This window comes from Neophocaena asiaeorientalis, unplaced genomic scaffold (genome assembly GCF_003031525.2).
Source record: "Neophocaena asiaeorientalis asiaeorientalis breed wild unplaced genomic scaffold, Neophocaena_asiaeorientalis_V1.1 scaffold39, whole genome shotgun sequence".
Lineage (NCBI taxonomy): Eukaryota > Metazoa > Chordata > Mammalia > Artiodactyla > Phocoenidae > Neophocaena > Neophocaena asiaeorientalis.
Window position 1 is genome coordinate 7,908,897 of NW_020175670.1, and position 7,712 is coordinate 7,916,608.

A 7,712-nucleotide genomic window follows, 5' to 3' on the forward strand; every position below is an offset into this window, starting at 1 on the left:
GACAAACCCACAGCAAACATCATTCTCAGTGGTGAAAAACTGAAAGCATTTCCACTAAGACCAGGAACACGACAAGGCTGTCCACTCTCGCCACTATTATTCAACATAGCTTTGGAAGTCTTAGCCATGGCAATCAGAGAAGACAAAGAAATTAAAGGAATACAAACTGGAAAAGAAGAAGTAAAACTGTCCCTGTTTCCGGATGATGTGATACTACACCGAGGGAATCCTAAAGATGCCACCAGAAAACTACAAGAGCTAATCAGTGAATCTGGTAAAGTTGCAGGATAAAAAATTAATGCACAGAAATCTCTTGCATTCCTATATACTAATGATGAAAAATCTGAAAGAGAAATTAAGGAAACACTCCCATTTACCATTGCAACAAAAGGAATAAAATACCTAGGAATAAACCTACCTAAGGAGACAAAAGACGTGTATGCAGAAAATTATAAGACACTGATGAAAGAAATTAAAGATGATACAAACAGATGTAGACATATACCATGTTCGTGGATTGGAAGAATCAATATTGTGAAAATGACTATACTACCCAAAGCAATCTACAGATTCAATGCAATCCCTATCAAATTACCAATGGCATTTTTTACAGAACTAAAAAAAAAAATCTTAAAATTTGTATGGAGACACAAAAGACCCTGAATAGCCAAAGCAGTCTTGTGGGAAAAAAATGGAGCTGGAGGAATCAGACTCCCTGACTTCAGGCTATACTACAAAGCTACAGTAATCAAGATAGTATGGTACTGGCACAGAAACAGAAATATAGATCAATGGAACAGGATATAAAGCCCAGAGATAAACCCACACACCTATGGTCAACTAATCTATGACAAAGGAGGCAAGGATATACAATGGAGAAAAGACAGTCTCTTCAATAAGTGGTGCTGGGAAAACTGGACAGCTACATGTAAAAGAATGAAATTAGAACACTCCCTAACACCATACACAAAAATAAACTCAAAATGGATTAGAGACCTAAATGTAAGACTGGACACTGTAAAACTCTTAGAGGAAAACATAGGAAGAACACTCTTTGACAAAAATCACAGCAAGATCTTCTTTGATCCACCTCCTAGAGTAATGGAAATGAAAACAAAAATCAACAAATGGAACCTAATGAAACTTAAAAGTTTTTGCAAAGCAAAGGAAACTACAAACAAGACAAAAAGACAGCCCTCAGAATGGGAGAAATTATTTGCAAATGAATCAATGGACAAAGGATTAATCTCCAAAATATATAAACAGCTCATGCAGCTCAATATTAAAAAAACAACCCAATCCAAAAAATGGGCAGAAGACCTAAACAGACATTTCTCCAAAGAAGGCATACAGATGGCCAAGAAGCACAAGAAAAGCGGCTCAAAATCATTAATTATTAGAGAAATGCAAATCAAAACTACAATAAGGTACCACCTCACACCTGTTAGAATGGACATCATCAGAAAATCTACAAACAACAAATGCTGGAGAGGGTGTGGAGAAAAGGGAACCCTCTTACACTGTTGGTGGGAATGTAAATTGATACAGCCACTATGGAGAACAGTATGGAGGTTCCTTAAAAAACTAAAAGTAGAATTACCATATGACCCAGCAATCCCACTACTGGGCATATACCCAGAGAAAACTGTAATTCGAAAAGAAACATGCACCCCAATGTTCACTGCAGCACTATTTACAACAGGCAGGTCATGGAAGCAACCTAAATGCCCATTAACAGACGAATGGATAAAGAAGAAGTGGTACATATATTACTTAGCCATAAAAAGGAAGGAAATTGGGTCATTTGTAGAGATGTGTTGGATCTAGAGACTGTCATACAGGGTGAAGTAAGTCAGAAAGAGAAAAATAAATATCGTATATTAACGCATATATATGGAACCTAGAAAAATGGTACAGATGAACTGGTTTGCAGGGCAGAAATTGAGACACAGATATAAAGAACAAACGTATGGACAACAAGGCGGGGGAAAGTGGCGGGGGGTGGGGGTTGGGGTGCTGTGATGAATTGGGAGATTGGGATTGACATGTATACACTGATGTGTATAAAATGGAGGACTAATAAGAACCTGCTGTATAAGAAAATAAATAGGGCTTCCCTGGTGGCGCAGTGGTTGAGAGTCTGTCTGCCAATGCAGGGGACACGGGTTCGAGCCCTGGTCCGGGAAGATCCCACATGCCGCCGAGCAACTAAGCCCATGCTGCACAGCTCCTGAGCCTGCGCTCTCTAGCCCGTGAGCCACAACCCCTGAGCCTGCGTGCCACAACTACTGAAGCCCAGGCACCTAGAGCCCGTGCTCTGTAACAAGAGGAGCCACCACAGTGAGAACCCCGCACACCGCAACCAAGAGTAGTTGCTTACAGCAACTAGAGAAAGCCCACACAAAGCAATGAAGACCCAATGCAGCCAAAAATAAAAATAATAATAATAAAATTTTTTAAAAAGAAAATAAATAAATTTAAAGAAAGAAAAACAAAAGTTCCATGAAACAGAAGAACCATTTGAATAATCCTAACGAACCATCAGATTATTTTTTAAGCCATCTCAATCCACGTCATTTTCACGCAATCTGTGACCATCCTTTAGGCCCCAGGTAGAGCCACCTATTCCAGGAAGCATCTTGTGTCTCAGACCTCAGTAAGAGATACTCTGATCTGAGACAGCCTTCACTGATTTCTCCTAGATTTGCGTGGCTAGGGCAGTGCCATGGACAGGTAAGAGGGACTACAAGGAAAACATATGAAGAGGAACAGAATCTAAGTGCTTGCCCTATTTCACCCAAACGATTATTTCCCAAACACTACCATAGGGGTCTTGAATAAAATAAAGCTGAAATCTTATAAAATACGGTAAATTTTATTATTTAGGGACTTCAGGGGAAGGAAGAGCTGATAGTGCCACACTTCTTAAAAAGTTACTTCTTTGCTAATTCTCTGTAATTTGGGGGGTAGAAAACTTAGGTACCCAGCACAAATGGGTAAATAATTCATATAAGAAAATGTTTTCAAATAAATAAGATTTATCTCTGTGTGTGATTTTTTTTTTTTTTTTTGCTGTACGCGGGCCTCTCACTGTTGTGGCCTCTCCCGTTGCGGTTCACAGGCTCCGGACGCGCAGGCTCAGTGGCCATGGCTCACGGGCCCAGCCGCTCCGCGGCATGTGGGATCTTCCCCGACCGGGGCACGAACCCGTGTCCCCTGCATCAGCAGGTGGACTGTCAACCACTGCGCCACCAGGGAAGCCCTCTGTTTGATTTTTAAACTATATTTTAACAGAATTTTAAAAATAAATTACATATATATACATTTCATTGTTTAAATTCTTAACTAGAACCCGGTAAACGTAAGTAACATGTTTTACACAGAAGAAATAAAATAAATTGTCCTTTTCTTAATTCAAAATTATCATTATGAAATCATCATGATCCACCTGTTATTATTCTATGCATTAAAAAGTAATGTCCTCAAGAAAAAGAAAAAAGAAATACCCTGATCTGTTATTCTGGTGAGCATCTAGTCGTGTTCTCAATAGTAGAGTCATCTGTGGACAAGCCTTATCCCTTACAGAGACCATCTGTGTTCTACACAACTCCTACCCACCAGAGCCCACAAACATGGTAGAACTCAAAACACAAAGATACTCTCTTATTAGAATAGTTCCAATAACCTTGTTAGTGAGTCCTGCTATGCTAAGTATCCCTGGAAGCACGCACCTAGAATCACAAAATTTTAAAGCTAGAAAGGTCCTTTCAAGCCACTCAGAAATTTCCCTCATATGTGAGGGAAATGAGGAAACTGGAGAAGCCAAATGGCTTGTCCAAGTTTGGTGGCAGAATTAGGACAATCCAAGCCCCTGACTACCATCCACGTGCTGCAAAGAACCTCAGTTTTCTTACGAAAACACTTTCAAGTGTGAAGTTGAGAAAACAAGTTACTTCTCCAAATCTCAAGTTTATTCTTATAAAAGAATGGAACAAGACCATCCTCAAGTTTTCTTCTGTCTCTAAAATCTGGTGAATCTCATTTTCATAATGTATAATACCACATGTCCCCGGCATGGTGTGGGGATAGAAAGCTGCTCTCATCTTCCCTTCAAGAATATAAACGTGGGAGAGGTACGTGAAGAAAGGGTGGGAGGAAGCGAGAGAGGTGATGGTGGGATTAGCTGGATGCCATTGGGAATCCCCTCTCTTCCCAGGCCCCCCTCCACTCCCTCCCAGCAAGCCACAGAGAGTAGGATGGGGACTTCCCAGTAGCTAACCATACCACAGCCCCTGCTCCAGCCTCCCCTCTCACCTCCTCAGAATGCTGGTGGGAGGGCAGGAGGGCGAGATAGATGGATGAAGGAGGGCTGTTGGAAGCTTCTAGCTCCAGGCCAGGTTAGGAGCCAGTCAGTACTGATTAGCTGTCAGGGACCTGCAGGATAGACAGGGAACCCCGAGTGGCCACTCATTTCCCCTTGAGAATCAATGACTTAATTTTTCTGTTCTTTACCCTAGAAAGAGTAGGCATGAGGCCGAACAGGATTATTCTGCCACCTGAATAATCTCATGCAGTGGGATCACTGGCTTGGCTCAGCTGTTTGTCCATTTCCTGCACAGAATCCCACCCAATCAGGGCAGTGTGCTGCTCACCCAGAAATCGCCCACAAGTCCCAAAGATCCTTGGAGCCGTCGGCTATTTCAGTATCACGCAGAGCTCCTGGAGTCAGTGCTCCTAACATTCACATCATCAAGGATGCTCCAGTACTAGGCTTTGCCTCTCTAATTTGACACATATAGTAATGCAGTTTTGAGTGGTTCCCTTCCCATATAAATCAGAGCTAATTCAAGCCTAGTCCTTTAGAATGCCACTGTCACTTCTTGTATTTTCTACTGTATTACACAGGATAAAGGGGTTGGGAGGGGTCCCAGTTGGCCTCTAGGGGTTATGTCTAACCCTCCCTGCTGCATGGATGCTTTAAGTTATTCTCCTAAAAGTAATAATATTAACTGTTAACACATAATACCACTAACTGTGAGTCTGTTAACAGCTTTAGCTCTCACAACAACCCTGGCCAATAAGGACCATTACTGATCATATCCAAATAAGGACTATTATGGACTATAATGATCATTATCAGCTCCAGTTTAAAGATGACAGACCAGAAGGAAGTTGCTGGCACAGAAAAACGAGGTCACTTGCTCAAGGTCATACTAGCAGCAAGTGGCAGAACCAGGATTCGAACACAGGTCCCTCCACTTCACTCAGGTGAAGGTGGCCTCCTAGGGAAGTGGGACACAGAGACCGTCAACAGCTGGTAATAAGGGAAGAGGGGCAAGCTGAATTATTTCTTCAGAGTTGCCCTTTTCTTCCTCAAACCTCCTGGTACTACGACAAGCAATGTCACATGGGATAAAAGGTTAACACCCAACCAGAAATGTTACCATAGCGAAAGGAGAAATCTCCAGAGCTCTCAGTGGGAAAGATAAAGGTAGACTAAGTGGAGAGTTCCATTTACAAAACTTTACTTTGATGCTAATAATTTATACCTACACCAATGGACATTTCCCCCATTTTACTGGCTTGCCAGTGGCTGGACAAATCCACATGAAGGCATTTATCTTAAATATCGCTTGATTATTTCATTTACTACTTTGAGCCACACTTAGTCCTTTTATGTCTCCTTGCACTCAGCTGATAATCTCAGGATACTCCACTGTGTTCACTTCAGAAAATTTCCCCTAAACATTTCCACAGCGCCCTTTAATTCACAGCTGTGCTCACTATCCAGTGGCCCATGTTTTGTCAATGGGTACTTAATAGAGAATTCTGGAGAGCAAGCACTTTTTATGGCCTTTTTTCCCTATACCTTGGTAGGAAAAAAAAGAAACTGGCAGATTCAAGACTGCCATAGCTTTCCACTTCAAAGAGCTGTAAAACACTTGTTTACAAAAGCAGTCAGTCCTATTTTATTTATTTTATTTTTACTAATTATTCTATTTTTATTTATTTATTGGCCACACCAGGCGGCTTGCAGGATCTTAGTTCCCCCACCAGGGGTCAAACCAAGGCCCCCTGCAGTGCAAGGGCAGAGACCTAACCACTGGACCCGGAGAATTCCCAGTCAATCCTATCTTATGCAAACTTTTTCATGCAACGTCCTTATTCCTTAAGACATTCTTCAAGGTTCCCAGGAAGGCGACAAGCAGGAGGCAGACCTCCTCCCCAAGCAAGAGAAGCCATCTCAACTCTAGGAAACGATGCGGAACCCAGCTGTTTCGGGGATCCCTGACCAAGATAGTGACAGAACATCAGGTGGTCAGAAACATGAAGAGTCGTTCTGCAAGGTGAATTCGCAGCCTCTTGGAACAGCTCTCCGTTCATTCCTCATCCCGACCCCTCCCCCCCACAGCAGGCTCCCAAAACACAACAAAACCCGGAGGTGGCCATGCTTCAGCTCCCACCAATCTCATCTTAAGTCTGGGGAAGAGAATGAGTTTCTGCTTTCCCAAAGAAGGGATTTTTATCAAGGCCTCTGCAGTTCCGTTTAAGGACAGAGCAAAAAGTTTAGAAGTCTGGACTTGTAGAGATAGCGGAGTTTCGCGGATGTGACCCATTTAAACCAGGTCATTTTAAAATGCTCTTTCAAAGTCTGATTATATTAATAAATGAAATCACCCAATTATCTAAAAGGACGAACGAGCGATCTATGAAGTGAATACCCATGAATTAATGTAGGGCACTCTGAAAGCTAAACTGTTTGGTGGGAGGAACGATCATATCAGTTTCGATTTTTTTTTCCTTTTTAAGTAATTTCCAGAGAACAATCTATTTAAATGAAATCGCCACACGAAAAGCCGCCTCTAGGTGGATTTCAAAGTTAATGACATCTCTTTTAAACACACACACACACACACACACACACACACAACAACAACGTGTGGCGAAGTTTGAGGGGTTCTCATAATCACAGACCGATCCGGAAGCTGCTAGAAACAATTAAGCAGGATTTCAAAATGACTGGTACAGGATGTGCCCATAGAAAGAAAGTAAAGTTGAGCGCACTGGTGGAGCTGCCAAAGTTGCTACTGCAAAGTACCCTGAACTTTTACAGGGTGACCTGGGGTCACTCTGACCGCCCTTCCTCCGTCTGGTCGCCTTACAAACAAACGCACTAGCCCTAGTGGTATCTGGCGGGAGCGGGGAGGGGGGAGATGCGAGAACTACGAGCGGGAGTGAAGGGCGGGGCAGAGGGAGGGTGCCTGCAGGAGCTCCAGGGTCCTTCTTAACTCGAAGAACGAGTTTCGCTGTCGTCCAAGTAGGGGAAAACGAGGTGGCAATGAACTTCCTCCCCCCCGAGAGACCCACGCGCGGCAAGGACAGCAGGAACGTCCCTGGAGCGCTCGACTCCAGCTTTTCCGCGGGCCCGGGCGCGCAGGGGCCTGTTAGGGCTGGGGTCGGCAGGGATGCCCCGCGAGGAGGTGGCGGGCTGGCGTGGGTGAGGCCCCAGGAAGCGCCTACCTGTGCGGCGGCGCGCTCAGAGCCCGCGGCCCGGCCGCGGCGCGCAAGTGCTAGAGGCAGCCCGGGGACGCCCTGGGCGGGCGGGGCGCGCATCGCGCCCGGCGGGCTGTTCTCTTCCCGCCGCGGGGCGCCGGGAAGACTCCAGCCTCTTCTCCTGCCGGCTGAGGACACGGCAGGGCCCGCGGCGGCGG

At 44.2% G+C, this 7,712-nt stretch overlaps 1 protein-coding gene across 9 annotated transcripts in view; it reads right to left on the bottom strand.

Moving 5' to 3' along the window:
- Nucleotides 1-7,690, bottom strand: part of TBC1D1 (TBC1 domain family member 1) — a 353,465-nt gene extending 345,775 nt beyond the window's left edge. For 3 of the 9 annotated variants that reach the window (XR_003001308.1, XR_003001307.1, XR_003001309.1), the window contains exon 1: nucleotides 7,522-7,690. The gene's annotated coding sequence lies outside the window, so the exon portion shown is untranslated. The remainder of the gene's footprint in view (nucleotides 1-7,521) is intronic. The other 6 variants (XM_024731610.1, XM_024731611.1, XM_024731612.1 and 3 more) reach the window with 4 other exon arrangements.
- Nucleotides 7,691-7,712: the final 22 nt, after the last annotated feature.